Below are 26,487 nucleotides of genomic sequence, written 5' to 3'. Positions count from 1 at the left end.
TTTGTGCCATTGCCTTGCCTGTACCTGCCTACTGACCATGTCTCCTAACATGAAGACTATGTGCATCCATTCAGGTTTCATATCGTATGCCTGTATCCATCTAAACAGGTGGGTGCGCAGACTGTTTCGTCTAGTAATCTTGTCTGTTAATTACATCTGAGGCTTCCCAAATCACATGTGCATCATCCTTCTACAGTTGCGCTAGTCCTCAAAACTTCTTTGGTACGTACCCCATCACTTTGTTGGCATAGCACGTAGTACCCACTTCAAAGCTTCAAAACGTTGTTTTTCTGGCACTTCTCTTTCAAATCTGCTCAACAAGTCATCCACCTCACTTAATCCATCATATATATGCAGATCCCTTACCTCCGTTGATACACAACGTAGCGATCTTCTCATCATGTTATAGTTCAGTGTGGTTACCTCATGTAATCAGTTTTGCCATCGTTCTATTTCCTCGTCTGAATATGATGTGCATGATCTTTCACACTCCCATGAGATTCGTCCATCTGTGGTCAAATTCACCCAGTCTTTCTCTCCCCCAGTTATATTGTAGATGCAGTACAAGTTATCATCATTGTCATAGTCACGCACCAACTCCGTGTAGCGCAATCCGTCTGCAAGGTCCAATGATACAACTACATGCAAAGGATTTTTCTCAAAAATCATATTGTGATTCTTCAGATTTAGCACTCCATTCATGTCAGTGTCCCAATCTATTCCTAATAGCATGGGGTAGGGATTGTTGTCATTAACAATCTCTATCACTTCGAAATCTGCTAGCACACTTTCTCCTTCAATATCTATTGTGATTCCCTGCAATCTCCCCACAGGTAGGATCTTCTGCTGGTTCACCATTTTCAGTTGGATAGGAGACCATTGCAGTGTAGGCCTTCCCATGCACTCCCATGTCTACTTTGGCAAGACGTTCACATCTGATCCTAGATCCAGAATCACTTGCTCCATCTCATATTCTCTAATCTATGCAGTCAATCTCACATCCCTTCTTGTTTGCGTTGTGTGCTTTCTGAGCTTCTGGACTACATGCAGTTCTCCTCGCACAGTCCCATTGCATCTATTTATGAGTTCTTGTAGCCCCTTTATAGCCTTATTGTCACGCAACAACTTCATGCATGTTTCCAGGAACATGGTGAGCATCAATGGGACAATCTCCAGCTCCGGTCTATCCTTACTTCCTAATGTGGAGGCATCAATGAAGCTGTTCTTAGCTTCCATGAAGGTTTCCTTAGCGTGCTCTAAATCAAACTATGGTTCCTTCATTGGAGCCTTGTGAACCCAAGTACTTACTTCAAGCTACTTACCTTCGTCAGCCACTATTATAATTCCACTTCAGAGCACAATATTCACACTAGGGTCTTCCTCGTGTAGCTCAGACCTCATCAATTGCAGGTTCTGAGTTGGGGGAGGTTGGAGTGCTCCTTTATCGCACAAACTTGTTAACAACGTGGGAAAATCCTATGTCTCATGATCGAACAACGTACAATACAAACGACGGTTGCATTGGATTTTTACAATCGCTGGCATAATGTCTTGGCCCTCCACAATTGTAACATGTCAGCTCTCTGTGACCTCTTCCCTGTCCTCCTCCACCTCGACCTCATCTGCACCCCCAAAATCCAGTTCGTGTCATCCTTGTGTTCTAGTCAAGGGGATGCATTTTGGTCTGAACTCTATAGGTAGGAGTTCGATCCATCATCAACTCATAACTTCTACAGGTGTGCTCATCATGGCCTACTATCTACAGAAATTACAAAACAACTATTGTGAATTCTACGTATACTTCTGCAATAAATGGCAGTTATCTGTAGCATGATTTCCTCCTATCTCACAAACTGTGCACCATAGTGCAGGCGCTGCACTCGGTCCTGCTTGTGCATTCGGTCTCAATGGCATTGGCCCTCCTCCTATGAGGTAATTCATGAACACCGGGCGGTGGTCCTTTTCATGCCCCTCGCCTTTTCACTTTACACACCATACCTCATCGCGCATTTATGGGTGAGCTGTCATGTCCTGTTTCAAACTCTGCATCTCAAGGCATCAGTATTTCAACTGTGCATGAATCTATTGAACTCCTAGGTTGGGATATTGTATTGGAGTTTCATGCAATCTCACGACCTCCAAAGCCTTGGCCTGAGTTGTTTGCCTCTGTTGTGACAACACGTTCCTTGGATGTGGTGTTAACGATGCTACAAACCATTCACAGTGTTCTCCATCTGTCAACATCATGTTAGCTTCGCAAATCGTACACTTTAGTCTCTGATCCAGCTCCCAAGGGGTCTCGCCTAGTAGCATTGTGATTTCCTTAAATCTAATGATCGACTGCGCCTCTGACTTTGGCTTGGTAAATTCTTTGTTCAGTGCAGCTTGGATATCTATGATCCCCGCATTCGGATTATCATTGGAATTCTTAATGTACCAGGTCAATGCGCGGTCCTACAGAGCACTGACCAGCATTGCCTTCTTTATATTGTCATCCGTGACTCTTTCTGCTTCCCATACAGCTTTTATCACGAACGAAAATTGGTCTCAATCTTCATTCCCTACTACCTTGAACACTGGAAACTTTATTGCGCTTGCCATAATGATTTATGGTGGTGGCGGAGGTGGTATGGGTGAAGATGGGGCTGAAGACAGTGAAACTGGCAGTGGTGTAGGTGGGGGTGGTATGCACGGAATTCTCTGCCTTATCAGATCAATCTCACTTCTTGGTGAGACCTGTGCAAGCTCTTCCTCGCCTCTTCATGGAGGTGAAATCAAGGGACTAGTTTCTAGTTCTATGCTACCTTCCTTTCTGTAGATTCTTTCGCTTCGCATAGCCCCAAACATCAATTTATTTGCATAGCCCACTTTTCACACAGTAGCACTTTAATCCGTGTTCAAAGATTTAACGTACTTACCTTGCATCCCTTTAAGGAAGTGTCGTTCTACATCGCTATAGCTGACTGAAGTATCTACCGCGAACTCGGTGATGAATCCTCCTATGATTCGATCAAGCCAATGATTAACAACGCGCACGATTTTACCCTCCGATGCTTCCAATCTGCACAGTAATTCTAGATTCAACACAATAGATCTATCAAGTTTACACCTTCCTTGGCTATATTCTAGCTTCGCGATCCACTCATATAGCACAGTAGGGAAAGACGCGAAGGAAATTTCATGGATCTCTGTATATAGGTAGTAGTCTAACCACTCTTCCTTTGATAGTCCCGAATTTCTATTGGAGATGCGGATGAATTGCTAGAAGACCCAGATGATGTTGTTGATGTAGATGGATTGGATGACTCATATTCAAAGGAAGGAAAATCAAGTTCATACCAATTTAGTGAAGTTGGTTGACTTTTCATTTTTCCAATTCTTTTACTTCCCTTAGTTTCTAACTTGTGAAGAAGACTTTAAATTTCTTCAGCACTCTTACTCTCAGTTTCATCAAAAATGACATCCCTGCTCACAATGAATTTTCCATTGGTCAAAATATGATACCCTTTCTTCTCATCAGAATAGCCAATCAATGTGCATTTTAAACTTCTTGAGTCAAGCTTAGTTCGTTTTTCTTTGGGAACTAAGGCATAACATACTGATCCAAAAACTCTAAGATGTTTAACTCGAGGTTTGAAACCAAACCAAGCTTCATAAGGTGTGATTCCGTCTAAAGAAGCAGTTGGAGATCTGTTTCCTAAGTAGACAGTTGTATGTATTGCTTCTACCCAATAAGTTGGACTTAAAATCTTGGAAGTTAACATGGATCTCTCCATTCCTAACAAGGTGTGATTCATTCTTTCAACTACTCCATTTTGCTGTGGGGTGTAAACACTAGTAAGATGTCGTCTTATTCCATTTTCATTGCAAGAAGTTTTGAATTCATTTGAAGTGAATTCTCCCCCATTATCCATCCTGCGAGTACCTCTCTTTTCTTTGACTTAATTTTCAACAAGTTGGCGAAAATTTTTCAACTTGTCAAATGCTTTTGACTTGTTCTTCAGGAAGTAAACCCAAGTCATTCTGTTGAAATCATCAATGAAAAGTAAGAAATATTTGCAACCACCAAATGAAGTTTGTAGTGGACCACAAACATCGTTGTGAACTAGTTGTAGCTACCTATTTGCACGCCATGAACTTGTTGGAAAACTTTATCGACTTTGTTTGCCATAAATGCAAGCTTCACATCTTGCATTTTCCCTTTTGAAAGTGGGAAGTCCTTTAACCATTCCTTGTTTCTGCAATTGAGAAAGACTCTCAAAATTTAAGTGTCCATATCTTACGTGCCATAGTCTTATAGGTGAAATACCTGTAGTCACTGCCCCTGCGAAATCAAAATGCCTTGGAATAAATATCCCTTTCATCCGTAATAGTTTTCCATCTTCATAACCTATGATGACAGTTTCAAAATCTGTTTGACTGAATTAATCTTAACTAAACCATCTTCCATAATCACCTGATGTCCTGCTTGTCGAATCGTGACTAAAGAGGGCAAATTTTTCTTAAGACTTGGTACATACCATACATTGGAAATCATTTTTTCGCCAATTCCAGGGAGAAAATTTTTAACTCCTCCTTTTCCATAAGGAGTATGTTTTGTATCATCAGCAAGTAAAATGGAATTAAGTTGGCAATCTTGAAAATTCCAAAAAAAATCACGTCGATAAGTCATGTGCTGAGTTTCCCCTGAATCCAAGATCTAGGCATCTTCATAATCACTTCTAAGATGTGATGAAAATTGTGATGCTGGCAAGGAAGTAAAAACATATTATGAGTTATCATCATCTTGATCATTTACAAATTGCACTGGGTGCTGCTAAAACTTTGGAATTTTATTAAGAGATGTTTGACAATCTTCAGCATAATGGCCAACTTTGTTACATCTTCGACACACAATTTGACTTAAGTCTCTTCCTCTTCATGAAGATTGTCGTCTTCCTTTCCTTTGACTTCTATGTTGAGATTGTCCTCTACCTTGATTATTATTTCCTTGTCCTTGGAAATTGCCTCTTCCTTGGTTGTTTCCTCTACCTTGAAAATCGTTCCTTCTTGAATTGTTGCCTCTGTTAAATTTGTTTCCTCTACTTTAGCTTCGACCTCAACTTTGTACATTATGTGCTACTTGATTCTAATTGCCTCTACCTCTGCCTCGAGAACTGTCTGCTGATCATTTACTAGTGCTGGCCTCTTTGAGAAAAACATCTTCACCAACTTTCTTCTTCTTCCCAAAAGTTTTATCATGTTGGGTTAACATTTCACAGAGCTCATCAAAATTTAGTTTCTCTAATTTCCCAGTTAATTATAGAGTCTCCAAAAAATTCATTTAGGAAGAAGGAAGTCCAGCAATAACAATTGTTACCATAAAACTATCATTTATTGTTGGAAAACTAGCATTAATGATTTCCTACCTAATATTCTTAAGTCTTGATATATATTCAAGTACATCACCTCCTTCAATCAATTTTTGTTGCAACAATTTTAATTGTATATCAAATTTATTTGATTCAGTCTAAGTATCAAAGAGGTCTTTAAAAATTTTCAAAGAAGACCATGCATCTGTACCATTTTCTATATGGGTTTACATTTCATCATTTACATAAGATTTAATAAGATCTAAGGCTTTGGCATTCTTAACTTCCCATTTTTCTAGTGCAGCTACATCAGTGGGTTTATTCGACTTAATATCTCCAATACATATACCCTGCCATAATGCATTATAAATGAGAGTGCTTTTGATGAGACGGTGCCATGTTTTATAAGATTTTGTGCCTTCAAGTTTGTCAGAATCAGAAAACAAATTAATCAACTTGGACATTGTAGAGTTGAAGCTTCGCACCAAGAATCAGAACAGAAATGATAAGATGGACAACACAACACACCACTCGGAAAACATGATCTATCAGGGCTTGGCCTTGACCCTCGTATAGTCATTGAAGCAGGAGAAAAATGACTGAGCTTTGCACTTGGCTCTAGTCAATTTCTCAAAAATTACAAGGTAACTTTCAAAATTTGACTTTTACGATGATGCTCTTACAAAACCTAGTAAAAAAAAATATGTTACCCCCACTCAAATTAAAATTACTTTGAGTTACAATGCCACACTTATCTCTCCAAAAACAAATTAGAAATAAAATCTCCTTACAAAACGTTTTTGAATGTAGAATGTCTCAGCTTCCTGCGGAATTAGACAGAAAGCCATTCAATTAAATATCGTGAATGTAAAATTCTATAAATCTCTTTTAGGAAAGTTAAATACCGAAATATGGTGATTTTGAGTTCCATCATTGTTCAATAAAATAAACCCGCGCATTAAAACTTTTCTCCTTATTATGTTTGATGCTGACAACACAATTTTTCTGCCCACATTTAACAATTGTCGAGTTCCATATAAAACAACAAAAGGTTTGTGCACCAATGCTTCTGAAGGCTGCACACAATCTCGTTTCATTCTCTGCCAAAAAATTTCATGCCCAAGTATTAAAATTGTTTGATGCACTTCTGCGTCTAGACAGATGGGCTGAAAATTTAAGGGCGAAATGGTCCAGGTCAAACTTGACCGTCAAACTCCTCCGTGCACGCAAAGCAATGGGAAAGAAATCCAGTGGATCCTTCCTCTGAGCCGCTGTGCTTGACCATGTACATCGCACGCACACAGTTAAACCCTGAAAACACTAAACAACAAAATTCCTTGCAACAACTGCACAGAACCGTACATGACTCCTCTGCTCATGTTAAGCTTTTCTTCCAACAAAAAATAGGCAAGAAATATCAATTCTACCCTTTGCAATCGAATCAAACTGATAATAATCACTCACGGTGAAAAGGACCGGTGAGAATCTTCAATGAATGTAAAATAGATAGCGCTGGTTCACAATATTCAACATGAAGTAGCTCTCCCAAAGAAAACGAAGGGAAATTTTTGATAATAAAAAACTGATTTTCAGATTTAAAAAAAAAAAATTCTAAAATCACTAAAATACTAAAATTTCTTTTCTTTTGAACATCAAACTGGACAAATTCATACCAATCATTCGCTGAGCAATTTAATGGATTTTTCCAAAAAATTGTAGAGTTGGAATCTCCTCTTCACATCCACTGCAACATTACTGGAGCTCTAATACCACAATAATGGCATAAGTGTCCTCAGACACGTAATTTTATTAATCAGAAAAAAAAATAATTACATAATTGATTTTGCAAGAGTTTACACCCAAACATCCAAACACTCTTGCAATGAGCTATTTATAAGCTCCATGTCCTAAATACCTCTAATTATGGATCACTTATTAAATAACAAGTGTCCATTTACAATAAATGCTATTCAAACCAACTAGCTAACAAATCTCTTAAAATAGAGCCTAAGATACGACACATTTGGAGAGTCATATCTAGTTACAACAATATACTAATTCTAAATAATTAAACATTCTAGAATAATAATTATTAATTTAATATCTTCAATTAATAATTATTTTATTCTAATTTTATAAACTATGATAAGATTGTATTTTTGGATCATCTAACATTCTTGTACTGCAAACTCGTGAATCTTTCTGTCCAACCAATCTTTGATTCCTTTCTTTATCAAATTCGAGTGATATGTCATTATACATCTCTATGCAGATCCCGATCTTCGCAACGAAACCATTTGTTGGCTTGTTGGGGCTTGACCTAGGTTCAAAGTTAATTAGCCAAACAAATCCCTATACTACTAGCCCTTCGAGCAACAGTCCACGGAGTGCAGACTGAGGTCTCACCCGAAGTAGTATGGAATGGTGCTGGAACTAGGTTTCCTCACCCTTGAGATGTTTGAGAGGCTGAACTAGTCCAATTGTTATCCTCTTCATGTAGGTTGCTTCGCACACTTCCGAGGCCCTCGAGCCCTGATATACTTGCCTTCGCACAGCCCTAACCAGGGGTTGTGGAGCGTCCGCGTTGTTAGAGCAGCACTCTGCGCTATTTTCCTAAGTCGCACCAGAGATCTTACATATCTTCTTATGCTTAGGAAATTATCTTCTCATAAATAGATTTTTTATGTTATATTTATTTATACAACACATTCATAAGAGTTCGCGCAGCGAACAAACAATACATTTGCAAATTAAACCCAATCATATATTAAAACAGGGAAAGATATACAGTAATATGGTAAACTTCTCTTTATTAATTCATCCATTGATTACAGACTTGACCTGCCCTATGCGCTCAACTGCAAGGGTCCGCGCACTCAGCTACAGATATCTAGGCCTCTGTGCACTAAGCTACAGAGCCTTCTCCTACTCTATGACTCAAAGACACACTTTACACTTCAACTCAATCGGTTTTACTCATCATGTTTCCATTATATTCGCTATTAGCTATCTCTACACTTAAAGCCTCACTCTATTTATACAATCCCATGGTCCCCGAACCATGGGTAGGTCTATCAAGCTGACATTACATTACAAAAACGAGCGCGGACAACCCTGTGACCCTATTATAAGTTCACGCTCTGCCCCCATAATTCGCGGAGCTTTTACAAATGTCTTGGTCAAAGTTGGGGCTTTAAGCCCTAAAACATGCCTTGGGGGGGATTCCATGCCCAACAAGGACCCTAATAGAAAGGACACCAAACCTCCTCAAAAGGAGTGGACAGGATAGATCATGAGACCAGGAGGGAGTTCTAGAGGAGGAAACTTTCCTTCAGAGGTTAGGAGACATGGACCCTAGGGAAAAGGTACACTAAGTGAAAGGCCCACTACATTTAGGGGTTTTCTAATTGTGAGCCTAAGTACAAGGTTGACCATGAGGCATCTAACACAAGTAGTTGTGAGGAGTACTTAGATCTACCTAGTGTGACTTAGGAGCCACCACTATTGGAGAGCCCATTGATGGGTTGGTTGAGATATTGGTAGATTGAGTACGGAATGTACCCATATGGCCATCTATTGACAAGGTGCCATTAGGCACAAAGGTATCCAGAGTGATGACAAGGTTTTCAAACAGTTGTCACCGATAGTAGATTTAGTAGGATAAATCCATCCTTCCAACAATGAAGAAGAATGCCAAGACATACCAAGTAAACATATTACATTAGAATAGTCAACTAGAGGACATTAAAGCAGTTTGTGCAAAGTTAGTGGTGAAGTTGAATCACACTGGGGAATAGTTGAAATACCTAACAAAGCAGTGAGAGTAGTATATTTTAGAGTGTGAGAGAAACCCTTATTCAGACATGCATAGATGGAGCTTGAAGTATTGTTAGGTTACCTATACACCTTGGATAGAAAGAGGTAGAGTTAGATAGGCATATCTTATTGTTTAACCTAACTAGTGATACAATGTGTCATGAATTGCATGGAGCACAACATTCACATGGTGGAATTGTTACATGTACATTTTTCCTTACATTTTATCTCACTCATGGGGTTGGGTGGTGAGAGATATTGAGCTGGTACTTAATGGAGTGGGCTAGGCACCTAGAGATATCCATGGTTAGGAGTATAGCTCAACAAGGGTCGTGGGTTACCAAAGGATTTAATGAACCAAGGGGGTCTAAAAAAATATCACTAACTAATTAAAAGGTAAACCAACTTTAGTGACTCACTTAAGAAATAAAAGAAAAGAATGGAGAAAGGTGAAGACAAATTACATGTGGGGGGGGGGAGGGGACTTCATTCTTGCCAATTTTGATTTTATAAATGGATCTCTTGTGAGTTGATTAGTGCAAGGGTTTGGAGTGACATTGAGCACAAGGATTTCAAATAGAATCCAACCCAGTTTCGGATAAATTTGAGTGTCTCCCTAGCTATAAAATCAAAGGGGTCCATCACGAGGCTTCACTTAAGCTTGATTTTTGTCAATTTATAGCAGTGTGTATTTCGTGGAAGTGCATCATGAGTTTATTTGGCCACTTGTAGATTTTATAAAGGACTTTGTGGGGGATATTTTCCAGGAATAACTTTAGCGTCTAGAAGTTAGAATTTTCTTGGAGATGAGGGTTTGATTGCTCTCTTTCTATAAGTGCATGTATATCCCTAGATGAAGCTTACATAGGCTATTTTTTTTAGTAGATTAGGATCTCCTTGGAGCTAGGGGTTTGGGAGAATTTTGTTGAAGATTAGCAAAGGGTTGTGGATTTTCCAGCTGGTCAATTGTGGAACATTTCTAGTACCTCAATTTTGTAGAGTTTCACACCAAATGGCTATTTGGTCCATTCGCTCCAGTTGGAGGGGTTTCTCTCTCTCAGGTTTCAGGCCAAACCCTTTTTGGGCTAATATTTTGGGTTTTTTGTGAGGATGTCAAACACCAAATTTTAGACCAATCTGAGCCTTCAGACCATAGTCCATTTTCTCCATCTCAAGTTCTTTTATTCATTTACTAGACCAAACATTATGTTTTGTTAGGTGTGGAACTAGGGAAAATTAAGCAAACCATTTTTGTGTTTTGATAGGCTTTTGTCTAGTTGTCCATGTGTGGAGTTTCAAGTTGATCCAGACATTTTTCAGACCATACATCATCAATTACATCTAGTATTCAGTTGCAAATCATTTATATGATCGTGCATGTCATAGATCTAAGTCATACACTTATTGGGTTGGATAGATATTTCAGGGTTCTTGTCTTCTTGCTTGGGAAGCCTAGGTTCCTTCATCACTTCCTTGATGTACTCATTTTTCATGATATAATAAACTGACTTAGTGATTTTATTGTTATTACCTTTGTCTATTTTTTTTGTTGTTATTCCCTACATATTTCAATTGGTTTAAGTTCATCTTTGTTATTTACTATATTTTTTGCGAAAGGGAACGTTACAGCCTAATAGGTCACAAGTTTCACATTTTGACTTATATTATCAAATCTATAGTGACATGATAGTTTACAAATCAATTAGCCAGTTTTATTATCAAAACACATCATGTTGATGAGAAGCTCATTAATACACTATCAATTGAAAATTTTCACAATAACTTTATCAACAAGATAAAATTACAACTATCATTGATGAAACCAAACTACAACTAGGAATGTCATTACTAGCAATCTAAACATATAAATTCATGCATCCCAATCGTATCTCTAACAAAATAATTCAACTATGCTTGAATTTGAACCATAAATGAGTAACATCCATGGATCATAATATACATGAATTTAATGAAGAAGACGTGAGGAAAATAGTGAAACATGCATATTCATGATACAACACAAAAAAAATTGATGAGAAAAAGAATATTACTAAGCCCGTCAGTCATTTATACCACAATTTAATTTTTATGTTATGATTAAGATAAGTCTATGACTCAATGGCTACATTATCTCATTATGTCAAAATATTATTTTATTACATTTGTCAATTTGTTATGCACCATATGTTAGTTTTTATTGATTCCTAAATCCATATAACTTGAGGAATGTACTAATATTGATTACCATATGATATGATTCTAATCTTATACGTTAGAAGGAAATTGCCACAACCCTAATTTCAATTGATGGTCACACTTAAGTTGTTGTATGTAAAAATATTAAAAATTATTACATAGATCTAATATCATAATAAAAACATAATTTATACACCTTGACATAAAGCCAAGCCATCCCATCCATCCATATTCATGCCATCACACCCAAAAAAATCTTGATATACATGTGAACATTGTAAGTCCATTAGTCAAGGATTTTTACACACTATTCATTCCCAATGATGCTTATAAACAATTATAATTGAATGAAGTATAAGGATGTGGGTAAATTATTGAATTTAATTATTACAACCACATTTTTAATATGTACTTTTAACAAATTATCTCAATCATGTCTCTTGAGACCTTTTTACTCACTATTAATAGGACTTGAATTTCTTAATGAATAGTTATATTATGTTGGCATCTTTTTTTAAGAAATTAAATATTTTTGTAATGGAATTTTTATCTTTTTAGTAGAGTAATGTGTTCTAAAGAGAAATTTCCATATTGTTGATTATGTGCATTGGAACTAGTAAATTAACTACTTTTATTATTATTAGTTAAGCTCCAATGAATTTATCCTCCTCAAATAATTCAATACAATATTGTATCTTCTTTAACTAATGTACTAGCATCATGCTATGAGGACGAATATTACTTTGATTTTTTGTTGAACAAAATGATTTAGTTGCAAGCTAAACATGTTATGATGGGAGTGATTAGACTTTTGTTCTTAAATCCACGCCCCTATTAAATAAAAAAGATGGATAAGTACCAAAACATGAATGAGATGTGAGATGGAATCATATATTATTATGGTACAATCAATTTAATAGCTAACATTGTGATCGGAGAAGAATCATACTCAAAAGAGATAAACGGGATAAAAATCCTTAGATAACTCAACGAAAAATATCAAATATTATAACAAATATAAATTATAAAATATTAATGGCTAACATTGTGATCGGAGAAGAATCATACTCAAAAGAGATAAACGGGATAAAAATCCTCAGATAACTCAACGAAATAGTAAAAATTGTTTACATCTTTTAGAGTGCTACAAGCATATTAAGATTCATGTTTTAGTATATTAAGATTCATGTTTTGGTGCATTTGATCGAAGATACTTCATTAGTTAGTAAAATGAGTTGTATAAGGATACTCTTATAAGGAAAAGTAAGGTATTTATAACATAACAAAAACAACCATACAGATACATTCTTAACGAATTTAAGAGTTGTTAATGTAAGTTTTTCGCGCATAGGATACTAATCATGATGAAGAGTGATTAGAAGGAGAGAAACATGAAATAATAAAACATAAATATATATTTTTGGGTGCAGGTATAGAATTAGGAATAAATTTAACTTTACGTTAATAAAAGTTTTTAGTAAACTGCATTGTAATGATGGAAGTGTCTATCTTTATAATTGTATGTTGTAACATTTCACCTATCTTCCTACTAAAATATAGCTTTCTCAACATCAAAACTATTAAAAAAAATATGGTATAAGAAAAACATCAAAACAAAAACCTTATATTCCACTGCTCGGCCGCAAAATAAAATTGTGTCCAATAAGAGATAAATAAGAAAGACATCACGCGATCTTTTTCCTTCCCGCTCGAGAGTTATCTATGACACTTGAAATTTGTTGTATTTTTGCGTTTGGTATTCGTTTTCTCTGAAGTAGGTGTTCTTGGTTGCCCAGTTAAACTTGGAGGAATTGCGCCATAGCTGAACGCGGCCTTCGCCACAGACAGAAAGAATAACAGCCTAAATTTCACCGCAGGAAGACAAATCTGTATTACCTGACATGCCACGCCACGCCACGTCAGCTCTCCAGAATCAGTAGGTTCCATGGAAAGGAAGGAATTAGAGATTACATGGTCCCGTTGGAAGCCCACAAAAAGACAGAAAGAGATTTTGGAAGACCTCTTCAGACAAGGCCATCGTAACCCTAGTCGCTCTCGAATAAATGAGATTACTACTCTACTCAAACAACACGGCAAAGTAGAAGCAAAAAATGTGTTTTATTGGTTTCAGAATACTCAAGCACGCAGCAAGAGGAAACAGAAAATGAAGACCCGTCCGATGCAGCAAGAGGAAACAAAAATCTTATATTCCACTGCTTCGCTGCATAGTAGTGGCCTAGAATAATGTCAAATATTACTGTTCTCTTGTCGCATTATTCTCAGTTATTTGTTTGTTCAGGTTTTACTGCTAGGGACGGTGATCCATGCATTGAAGAGTTGCTGGGCCTGATGCTTCTGCTGGTACTGCAAATGGGGATGGGACTTCGGCTTCGGCTTGGTTCCTGATTCTGTTTGGGCTTCTACTACGGCTTGCTCTCCGGTTTCGGTAGCTGCTGCGACTTCTGCTCCTGCTGCGGCTGCGGTATCTATTGTTTGGACTTCTGCCCCTCCTGGGGCTTCGGTTCCCGCCTCGATTTTGGCTCCTGCCGCGGCTTCTGCTGGGGCTTAAGCTCCTGCCTCGATATTGGCTCCTGCTGCGGCCTCTACTTCGGTTTGGGTACCTGGTGTAAGAATCAGGAGATGAAAATCCGCCTCGATCACTACGTGCACGCTCAACTCGCAATCGTCTGCCATTATATATATAGCCATCACAGTAACGAATAGCGTTCTCTGCATCACGAGCATCCTCAAATATAACAAAGCAAAAGCTCGGTGGTTTCCTAGGAATTTTAATATCAATATCGATGATATGTCCGTACCTATCAAATAAGGTTTCAACTTCATTTTTCCTAACGCCATCACGTAGATTTCCCACAAATAATGTTCGACCAGCCATTGTTAACGTTTTAATTCAGAATCTAAAACTCCCTGATACTGTGGAAAATGGCACAACAAATTAAACGATATTTATCGAGATACTCTCAATATACTTACCTAGGGAGAGATGACCAACTTCAATCTTGATTTTATTGATGTGGAAGGTTAAACTTTTTATAGTATATTGGACACTCTAAACAAAGCCGACCATGATAAAAGCTAAACTTTCAAAGATGTTTCATGTAAAAGATTAATCTATTATATTTAAGGTAGAAAACGAGATGGAAATAAAGAATATTTTGTATTTGATTTTGCGAAGATTTTTTTTTGATGGTCATGTGTGTATATATTAAATTTAAAAGTTTGCTGGATTTATTTAGAATATTTACCTATATATTAAATTGAATTAAAAAGTGATGTAATAATTAGGATTGTATTATTTATTTTATTGTTTTCAATTTCAAAAAAGAGATGAATTAGTTTGTGAGATTATTTTGATCATTAAGAATTTTAGATTCGAATTTTTATCATCATGTATTAAAATTATATAATTTTTTTTAATGTAAATAAAATAACATAGAAGATTAGTTCTATTATTACACTGTTTTTTGTAATTATCTTAAAGTATTTATTAGTTGAATGATATTTCCTAAATCTAACTTACTCTTTAGTAATTTTCATTTTCAAAATGATTCCGTTATATTAGTATAAATAGACCTAATCATAATAGTCTTATAATTAGAGGGAATTATTTTATCTCAACTTTTAAAAATAACTACAATGAGACTTTGTGCATAGGGTTTAGGGAAGGCATGCTTCAATGCCAAATTGAAGAGCTTTTGTATACATGGGATAAGAATAGGTATTTTTTTTAAATCGTCTTGTTAGTCTTTAATGCCCTTATCTTTTAAACTTACAAGTTGTTTAACCCCAAACTTTATGTCTACTAAAGAAACAATTTCATACTTTATAGCAATGTTCAAAATGGTGTCCATGGCATCATGGAACTCATAAATAATTAAATTCCTTTAAGGAAATCATATTATTTTCCTTGGTTTCATGAATTAAAGATCTTTTCTCCAAATTATCTTATGATCCCATCTAAAATAGGTGCAATGGCCACTCTTAATTTCTCTTTATATAGTACATTTTCTCCCTTTTAATAAGTGCTTTATAAATACTTATCTGGTTGAATTTTAAATAGTCATTAGAAGCATCAACCATCCCTAACGCCTATTGTGTCAATTTTATTTTCATTTTCATACAAAGAGTTGGTCATTCTATTATTGTTTTTACATGATACATTATAGAGAACTTGTTAATGAAAATAGGAAGGGTTGTAGTAAAATTATGATAGAAATCTTCAATGTTGTCCTTATATGTTAGCATGTTTAAATCCCAATTTAAATCCTTCTAAAAGAGATGAACATTACTTTTTTCAAAAATTAGGTTCCTTTCATTATCAAATACCTTTTTGATGGAGGTTTCATGCGTTGCAAAGTTTTGAGTTAAGGTTAAAGGTTCATGATCATAGTCAAGTTTATGGTCATTTAAGAGGTAAAAATATACTATTTTTTTAGAATTGGGACATCAAGGATAACATAATTTATGATATTTCTATTGATCCCATGAATACAATTCATTTGGTCACAGCTTGACCACTTCATTACACCATTACAAATTATTAAGCCTTGATTGCTACAAAGCTTGACTACATTGATACCAAACAAATTATTCATGATCTAGTTTGTGAAGTTTCTTTTTTTATCTACTAGCTAAAATAGGGTCCTCATTTAGCCATAAAAAATTAGGTTGTGAATCATTGCATAGAAGAATAACTTGTGAAATTCAAGCATTAAAGTCTCTAAGAAAGATAATATTATCTTCATTTCCCAAACTATTAATATCTTCTTTTAGGGTATTATAGGGGGAATTTTTATCTAGATTGTTTTTCTTATAAAAAAATAGAATTAATAGGCATAAAATAACATATATTTTTTTTATAAATCCCCTTATCATTAATGTATAATATTTCTATGCAAAATTATTGATTGAAAGGATCTTTCATATGAAGACAACTATGAGAGGAACATTCCTTCTTATATAATAGTCTATGTTTATAATCCTTCTGCGATAGTATTTCTTGTTCCATGTCAATGACAAGATGAATATTTCTATGAGAGGGACCTTACACTCATCATTATCATATTTTTCAACTAGAAAAATAAAATCAATTTCACTTGGGATCGAAGTTAATATAGGACCTTTGTGCCTCCAACTTAACTTGATATTATTTTCATTTTTCTATTTCTTGTAACTTAGTATCCATTTTTTGTAATTGAGTCTCGAACCTTGATATTATCTTATCTATCTTGTCTTCTAATAATTGAAATTTCTTATCATGAATTGCCTCTAACTCTATTAGATGTTCTACCTATCTTTCTTCTCTCATTTTCTCTCATGATTATATATAATCATATAGACTATATAGGGTGACTTTGTTAGGCCTATTCTTGCTAAGTTAATATTTTGGAATATGTAATGAAGTGATCATATTTAAAAATAAACAAAATAAATATAGAAAAATAATTTATGAAATTGAATTATACATGCAACACCCACCTCCCGCATCTACCCAAGCAACTAGCCAGGGTAAACATGCGATGAGAGGCCACTATGATATGATTCGACCTCCTAAGTCATGTTAAGGAAGTGGAACCAGTGTAATCACACCATACGGACATTCAACATCAACATTAGGACCCTCAGGAACCAATCCAACCTTCTGCCAACCATCATGGCCCTGGGTCCCACTAAGATTTTGGACCAATTGACCTCTAGACACTCTCATGCCAACATCCAAGTACCTTTGCATTCTCTCACAGGCCCGCAAGCCAACATCCAGGGATTTTTTTGCCCAGTGTTGTGCCACATTCCCCAGGATTTGAGGCACTTTTTCAAGCCCATAGCCCAAGTCATTTCCAAGAATGGAATGACATATTCAGAACAGTAATATAACAGGAAAATGACAGTGCAAAAGAAAATACTTGAATAATACCTTGACTAGACCCATACTAGCCATGACAGCCATTTTGTCAAACATATCGTCAATATCTAATCTACAGGTGTAAATAACATATCTGAACATAGGGGTATCATACTTAGCTTAGAATGATTAAGAGACATTGAAGCCTCAACATATTGACTTCCATTTCATCCATTAGGTCATAGATGCATTGTTCATTCATTTACAAGTAAAAACATGATGAGAGCCATAAATAGCTAATGTCATAAAACATGTATATAACCATCATAATAGCAATAGAAATACCAATGAAATCACAATCATATGATCCACATATAAACCAATATAATACTAATATAAATACTAGGAGAAATAACCTCATATTGATGATGCAAAATCCAAACTCAGGATGGGATTTCCACGTTCCACCTAACCGTAGAATGGCTAAGCCAAATATCTTTTTAGCCATTCACCCTCATGCTATATTCCAAGCATCACTGTGGGGTCTCATAGAACACAATCCAAAACCATCCAGGGATTCTAGACGTCGTCCACCTCAACCCATCAAACAATGATTCCACCTCACGATAAGACATCACAAAACCAACATCAGATTGGTCTCTATCCAACCCTTCTAGGGCTTCCAAAGCATTTGTTCCAAACAAGGCTTCGAGGACCAGTAACTCAACTCATAGCTGCCACTAGGCTTCTAGAGCATTTTTCCAACCAAGGCTTCGAGGACCCGTAACTCAACTCATAGTTGCCACCAGGCTTCCAAAGCATTTTTCCAGCGAAGGCTTCAAGGACTAGTAAATAAACTCACCAATGCATTCCAAATAAATTTTTCAACCAAGGCTTCCATAACTAGTAACTCAACCCAAGATGTTATAGGGCTTCCAGAGAGTTTGTTCAACGAGGGCTTTGAGGAACCAACCAAAACAAAACAAGGAAATAAGCCCACAATCTACATGGCTATCCAGTAAATGGAAAGGCTAGGCAATCCACTATTAATCATGGCAATCCTCCATGCCAGTGACAGATCATGACCAAAAATCTACATGCATATGTCATGCATGGAAAAACTAGTGATGAAAACATACATGCATGAACTTGGTACCTGCATTAAAATCTCATTAGAGCTTATTATCCCGATGTCCTCTTGCTCTTTTCTACTCTTCCTTTGCCTTCTTGCTAAAAAAGACAAGTATGCCACACCCTCTAAGATTGTTCCATGTAAACATTATCTATCCAAGAGTATGAGAGAGAGAGAGAGAGAATAAAGAGAGGACTCCAACACTGAATTGAAAAGAGGCTACCAATTGATTCTCATAATATTTTTTATGAATGTGGCCTATACTTTCTCCATTTTCCATTTTTTCCTTCATTTTCGTCCTCACATGCAAATTGTGGCCTTTCACCTCCCTTTTCTCCTAATTTCCATTATGTTCATAAATAAATGTGCCAAAAATGACATGTTTCCTTCCCAAAGCCTTAGCCATTGCCTTTGCCAATTTCCTTAGCCATTAATAACCAAATGAACACACACACTAGGATGTCTTACCCAAAATTCAGCTTGGAATAAGTGTCCCATCAACCGTGGTTATTATTTTTCCTTTCCTAAATTTCATTACATCGAATTTTCACCAGGGTTGTTACAAAACCCTCCCCCTTGGGGGAACACCATCCTCGATGTTCAACAACACCTATAACCACAAAATTTTTGTAAGAAAAATAATTTTTCGATGGAGTTTTATAACTTAGTTCGATGTAGTATTTACAATGACCAACATATTAAGATGCAAACCAACATGAAAACATAAAAACATAACATCATAATGACATGACAACCATACCACTTACCAGAGCTTTATAACATAGCTCATGGTAGTATTTACATCCATATACATATGTAAATATACCAAGCATCAGCAAAAGATATACCAAAAACATATGCCAAGACATATACCAAAACGGATTTGCCTCAATTGGCAAACAAGGAAGGACACATAACTCACATTTGATTGCCATATCCCATGTAGCATCACTGGTCCCAAAGTGCTTCTGTTGCAGTTTAACTTGCTTGATTGCTCAGTTTCAGAGCATGAGCACCTTTTTCTTTGATATACATTAGAGCTCCAGCTAGAATTCTCTATTTGATTTCACTTGTAATACACACCAATCAATAACGTGATCAACATCTTCAACATACTTCTTAAGAAATGAAACATGGAAAACATCATGTACTTTCACTATCGAAGGCAGTGCACGTCAATAGGCTACTGGCCCAATCCTCTCAACAATACTAAAGGGTCCACATAACTGTGGTGCTAGCTTGGCACATGATCCAATATGTAAGGATATCTTCTTTTGGTTGATGTGCAAGTACACATGTTCCCCAACCTAGAACTCCTTCAACAACTTGTTTTGATTTTCATAGCTCTTCTTCCTATCTTGTGTCGCCTTTATATTTTTCTTGATTACCTGCATTTCCTATTCCATGTCTTCCAACAGGTTTGGTCCAATAAACACCCTATTCATTGGATCACTCCAACTAATATGAGTATTGCAACTCTTCCTATACAATGTCTCAAACAGACTCATCCTCAAATATTCTTGATACCCATAGCTGTCAGCGAACTCTACCAATGGAAGATACTCTTCCCACTTTCACTGTTTATGCATCACATACATCTTGAACATGTCCTCTAATATCCTGTTGACCCTCTTTGTCTGTCCATATCTCTGCGGATGATAAGTTGTATTGAAGGCGAATTTTGTGCCCAAACCTATAAATAACTCCTTCCAAAACTTGGAAGTTAACTTCGCATCCGTATCTCACACAATCTTCTTTGGAGCACCAAGAAATCTAACTACATCTCCGATGAATACCTGTGCTACATCGCTATCTTAGAAAGTAGAGTTCAATGGAATGAAATGTGCAACCTTTGTCAACCTGTCCACAATAAATGTGAAGGAATCATGTTATCTCTGACCTTGGAAAACCTATGATGAATTCCATATAAATGACCCCCCATTTCCATTCTAGAATCACAATCGGTTGTAGCAATCCACCTCGGTGCTTACATTCTACCTTCATACGTTGACAATCAAAACACCTAGCCACAAACTCTGCTACATCCTTCTTCAGGTTCGTCCAATAATAAAATCTCTTTACTATTGTTAGTGTCTTCTGATAACCTAGGTAACTTGAATATGTTTTCGCATGAAACTCCCTCAAGATCACCTTCTTGATCTCACTACTATCTAGCACATATATCCTATCCTTGAATCTTACCAATCCATCTAGTGTAAGGCAATATTCCACATCCTGTGCACTTGCATTTGTACTTGTACCACTACTTGTTCTTGTACTACCACCTGTACCTACACTTGTACTAACACGTGTACCTATAATTGTACTATAACATGTACCTGCACCTACACTATCACATGTACCTGTAGAGTACTCTGTTGGAACCTGTGCATAATCTTCATATATCTGACATCTTGCTGACCTACCTGCAAGATCCTATCATGTAAGTATTTTCCATAGGATCTCATAAATGCTAAGTGATTTACCTATATCTGCCTACTAAGAGCATCTACCACTCTATTCTCTTTTCCTTTAATGTACCTGATCTCAAAATCTAACTCATTGATCATGGCCAAACACCAAACTTAACTACCAATTAGGTTCAGTTGGTTAAATAGGAATTACAAACCACTACGATAACTAATTAATGTAAACCTTCTGCCTAGAAGATAGTGTCTCCACATATTCAACACATGTATAATCATTGCCAACTCAAGATCATGTGTGGGGTAGTTCTGCTCATGCTCATTTATTTTTCGTGACTCATAACATACCACTTGTCCATCCTGCATAAGGAATCCACCAAGCCCTTTCTTGCAAGCATGTGTGGATACCACAAACTCTTTTTTTGGATCTGCAATATTTAACATTGGTGCATGTGTTAACAACTTCTTAAGCTACTCAAAACTAGCCTGACACTCCTCTATCCATTCAAACTTCTTACCTTTCCTTTCTAATGATGTGATAGGATAAGAAATCTATGAGAAGTTCCTCATGAAGCTCCTATAATAGCATGCCAACCCCATGAAAGATATTATTGTGTGTGGAGCATGATTGTCCAGAGGCCTTTATTTCAGTCGGATGTATACCCCAAGAAGTTTGTACACCCCTCCACATGGGGGGGGGGGTGCGGGTGGGACTTGTCCCCCCCGCGGGGGTCTGGGGGGGGTGATCCCCCCTGGCTGGGGGGTCCGGGGGCCAGTAGGGGCTCGAGGGCAGCACCCCCGAAGCTAAAAACAGATGTAAAATTTCCTTGTAAAAGTATAGTAATTTCTAGTCAGTCTGGGCCGTTCATTAGGCAGATGATCTGACGGTAGAACTTATGTTTAGTTTAGGGTTTTTGCCCTAGAAGGCAACCCCTCTCTTTGTATGAGGGAATTGTATTTGAGACTGTGTAATAAATGTGTATTCTGTGAGCGAGAAACAGAGAGGTGAGACTGTGAGAGAAAACAGAGGATATTATAGCAAATCTGCTGTAGGTTGTGTCTCTTCATTTTGCTGGATAATAGAAAGGAAGGACTGGCTATTTGGGGTGGACGTAGCCCAAACTAGGTGAACCACGTATATCTGTGTCTCTCTTGTTTTATGCATTTTTCTGTGTTTATATTTTTGCAATATTTTACGTGTTCCATTACTCCGTAATATATATAATTTTATAACAACTGGTATCAGAGCCGAAGGTCTATTTGGCTAATAAACTCGCAGGAAAGAAGGGTTCCTCTTTTGAGTGGGAGCAATGGCAGAATATGGTAAGTTTAGGGTCGAGAAATTTAACGGCCAAAACTTCTCGCTATGGAAGATGCAGATGGAAGATTATCTGTATCAGAAAGATCTATACCTACCAGTGAGCAGGAAAACAAAGAAGCCGACGGCTATGACAGATGAAGAATGTAACCTTCTCAATAGAAAGGCTCTCGGAACAATACGGTTGTGCCTCGCTGCATCAGTTGCCTTCAAAAATTTGAAGGAAACAACAACAAAGGGTTTGATTGAGGCATTGTCGAAACTATATAAAAAGCCCTCAGCCTCAAACAAGGTATTTCTTATGAAACGGTTATTTAATATGAAGATGTCGGAAGGTGGATCTGTTGCAGATCATTTAAATGATTTTAATACAATTACAAGTCAGTTAAGTTTTGTACGGGTAAACTTTGAAGATGAAGATAGAGCTATGGTATGCTTGTGCTCATTACTAGAAAGTTGGAATGGTTTAGTAATGGCCATTAGTAACTCTGTTTCTGGATCTAGTACTTTAAAGTTTGATGATGTTATCGGTGCTATCCTTATCGAGGAAATGTGACGGGAAAGCTCCGGTGAGACATTGGGTAATTCTTAGAGTGCAGAGTCTAGGGGAAGAAAAATGGAAAGAGGAAAGATCTCATGATATCGCAGTAAATCAAGGAAAGGCAGATCCAAGTTCAGATCGGGGATAGTGTTCTAGAAATGCGGAAAGAAATGACACCTAAAGAAAGATTGTAGATCTCAGAAGGGAAAAGAAGGAGATGCACAACAAGAAAACAATCATGAAGCAAATGTGACAAGTGACGTGTTACAAGATGCTTTGATTTTTTCTTTCGAAAATATTACTGATTCCTGGGTGGTAGATTTAGGGGCCTCATTCCATGCCACACCTGATAAGAAATACTTTCATGACTATGTTCAAGGAGAGTTTGGACAAGTTCGTTTGGGTGATGATAAACCCTGTAAAATTGTTGGAATGGGTAAGGTTCTTGTAAAACAGCAGAATGGAAACCAATGGCTACTAAAGGAGGTAAGGCATGTTCGAGATCTAAAGGAAAAGCTGATTTCAACAGGGTTGTTAGGCAGTGAAGGTTGTGTGACAACTTTCACAGATAAAGCTTGGAAGGTCACCAAAGGAGCCCTAGTAATAGAAAAAGGCGAAAAGGTTGGTACATTGTATTTATGCAATGGTATTTCTAAATCTGTTAATGTTTAACTTCCAAAGGAGTAGATGCAGCATTATGGCATCATAGGCTCGGACACATGAGTGAAAAGGGGATGAAGATTCTTCACTCAAGGAACTTGTTGTTGGGTTTGAAGAATGTTCATTTGGACTTCGATGAGAATTGCATTTATGGAAAACATAAGAGAGTCAGATTTCTCAGATTTTGGAAAGAAAAGAAAAGCGAAGAATTAGAGCTTATGCATAAAGATGTATGGGGACCTGCTCAGGTATCATCTCTTGGTGGCTCTCGTTATTATGTTACTTTTATTGATGATGCAACTAGAAAAACTTGGATTTACTGTATTATGAATAAATTTGATGTATTTGATACCTTCAAGAAATGGAAAGCTTTGGTTGAGATTGAGACAGGAAAGAAATTGAAGTGTCTCAGATCAAACAATGGAGGTGAATATTGCAGCAAAGAGTTTGATAGGTACTGTTCAGAGCATGGAATTCATAGAGAGAAGACAGTTCCAAGAACACCACAAGAAAATGGTGTGTCAGAAAGGATGAACAAACAATCATGGAGCATGCAAGCTGCATGAGATTGCATGCAGGATTGCCTTTACATTTTTGGGTAGATACTGTAGATACTGCTGTTTATCTAATAAACAAAGGGTCTTCAAGTTCCCTGGATGGTGGTGTTCCAGAGGAAGCATGGACAGGTAAAAAGGTAAACTACTCCTTTTTAAAGCCTTTTGGTTGTGAGGCCTTTGTCCATATTGATAAAGTAAATAGAACAAATCTTGAGGCAAAGTCAAAGAAATGTACCTTTATTGGATATGGTGTTAATGATTTTGGTTATTACTTATATGATTATTAAAATCACAAAATCATTAGGAGCGGAGATGTAATATTCAATGAAAAGGTCTTGTATAAAAATTAGTTGCAGGAAAAGAAACAGGAAAAAGAAAACAAGGAATATGCAGTTCTTGATGAAATCACTGAAAAAGTAAAGGTGCCTGAAAATAATAATAATCAACAACAATAACCACCGCAACAGCAACAGGAACCCCAAACACCTGAAATTGGTGTTAGAAGATCTACCATGATAAGTAGACCCTGTGAACGATACTCTCCTTCATTATATTGTTTATTGTTGACTGATTCTGGTGAACCCAAATGTTATGAAGAAGCAATGCAGGTTGAAAGCAGGAAGAAGTGGGAGGTAGCCATGGAAGAAGAGATGGACTCCTTAATGCATAACCAGACTTGGGACTTAGTCAGGTTTCCTGCAGGAAAAGCTACATTGGAGAATAAATGGGTTTACAGGTTGAAGGAAGAAGATGAAGGAAAACAGAGGTACAAATCTAGACTTGTGGTGAAGGCGTTTGCACAGAAGAAAGGTATTGATTTTGATGAAATATTTTCTCCTGTTGTTAAAATGACTTCAATTAGAACTATTCTAAGTCTAGTAGTAGCTGAAGATTTGCATCTTGAGTAGTTAGATGTAAAGACGGTCTTTCTCCATGGGGATTTGGAGGAAGAGATATATATGCAGCAGCCACAAGGATATGAGGTGAAAGGGAAGGAGAAGCTAGTGTGTAGGTTGAAAAAGAGCTTGTATGGCTTAAAACCGGCTCCAAGGCAGTGGTATCTAAAATTTGACAAGTTTATGTCTGAACAAGGTTATACTAGATGTCACTCTGATCATTGTGTTTATCTGAAAAAGCAAAATGATGGATGCTATATTATATTGTTATTGTATGTAGATGACATGCTTGTTGCAGGGTCTGACATGCAGGAAATAAATGTGCTCAAAAGAAAATTGGCAAATTCATTTGCAATGAAGGATCTGGGAGCTGCAAAACAAATCCTTGGTATGAGAATCACTATAGACAAGAAAAATCGCAAATTAACATTGTCTCAGAATGAGTATATACAAAAGGTGTTGAAAAGATCTAATATGCACAATGCAAAACCAATTAGTACACCTTTTGCTAGCCATTTCAAACTTAGTAAGGAAATGTGCCCAAAGACCCAAGAAGACATGGATTATATGTCTAAAGTTCCATATGCATCAGCAGTTGGAAACTTAATGTATGAAATGGTCTACACAAGGCCTGATATTGCACATGCAGTGGGAGTTGTAAGCAGGTACATGAACAATCCAAGAAAGGAACATTGGATGGCAGTGAAATGGATTCTCAGATATTTGAAAGGTACCACAAATCAAGCATTATGCTTTGGTGGTTCAAACATTTCTCTACAGTGATATGTTGATGCAGCTATGGCAGGTGACAGAGATAACAGAAGGAGCACTACAGGATATGTATTTACTGTAGGTGGAACAACTGTTAGTTGGGTTTCAAAAATCCAAAGTGTTGTTTCACTTTCAACAACAGAAGCAGAGTATGTTGCTTCTATAGAGGCTAGTAAAGAAATGATTTGGTTACAAAGGTTTATGGGTGAATTGGGTAAGGAGCATGACATGGGCACGTTATATAGTGATAGCCAAAGTGCCATTCATCTTGCAAAGAACTCAACATTTCATTCTAGGACTAAACACATATAGCTCAAGTACCATTTCATACGATCAGTGTTGGAAGATGGAGAGTTGAAGCTGGAAAAGATACACACTAGCCAAAATCCTGCAGATATGCTAAAAAAAGTTGTAACTAGGGAGAAACTGAGAATATGCTCAGTTTCAATTGGTCTTCAAGGATGACGATGAAGATGAGAAATATCCAGGTCCAAAGAGGAGTCATTGTCCAGCAAATGAAGTAGCAGTGGAGTTGCTACAATCATTCTCCAAGTGGGAGATTGTTGTGTGTGGACCATGATAATTCAAAGGTCTTTGTTTTAGTTGGATGTATACCCCAGGAAGTTTGTACACCCCTCCACGCGGGGGGGGTGAGGGGGGGACTTGGCCCCCCCGCGGGGGTGCAGGGGGGCCGATCCCCCCTGGGTGGGGGGTCTAGAGGCTAGCAGGGGCTCAGGGGCAGTGCCCTGGAAGCTAAAAGCAGATGTAAAATTGCCTTGTAAAAGTATACTAATTTCTAGTCAATCTGGGCCATTCATTAGACGGATGATAAGACGGTAGAACTTATGTTTAGTTTAGGGTTTTTGCCCTAGAAGCCAACCCCTCTCTTTATATGAGGGCATTGTATTTGAGGCTGTGTAATAGATGTGTATTCTGTGAGCGAGAAACAGAGGGGTGAGA

This window comes from Pinus tabuliformis, chromosome 7 (genome assembly GCF_031772625.1).
Source record: "Pinus tabuliformis cultivar Carrire ecotype Pingquan chromosome 7, CPIR1, whole genome shotgun sequence".
Taxonomy (NCBI): domain Eukaryota; kingdom Viridiplantae; phylum Streptophyta; class Pinopsida; order Pinales; family Pinaceae; genus Pinus; species Pinus tabuliformis.
Note: the sequence above shows the minus strand (reverse complement) of the source record.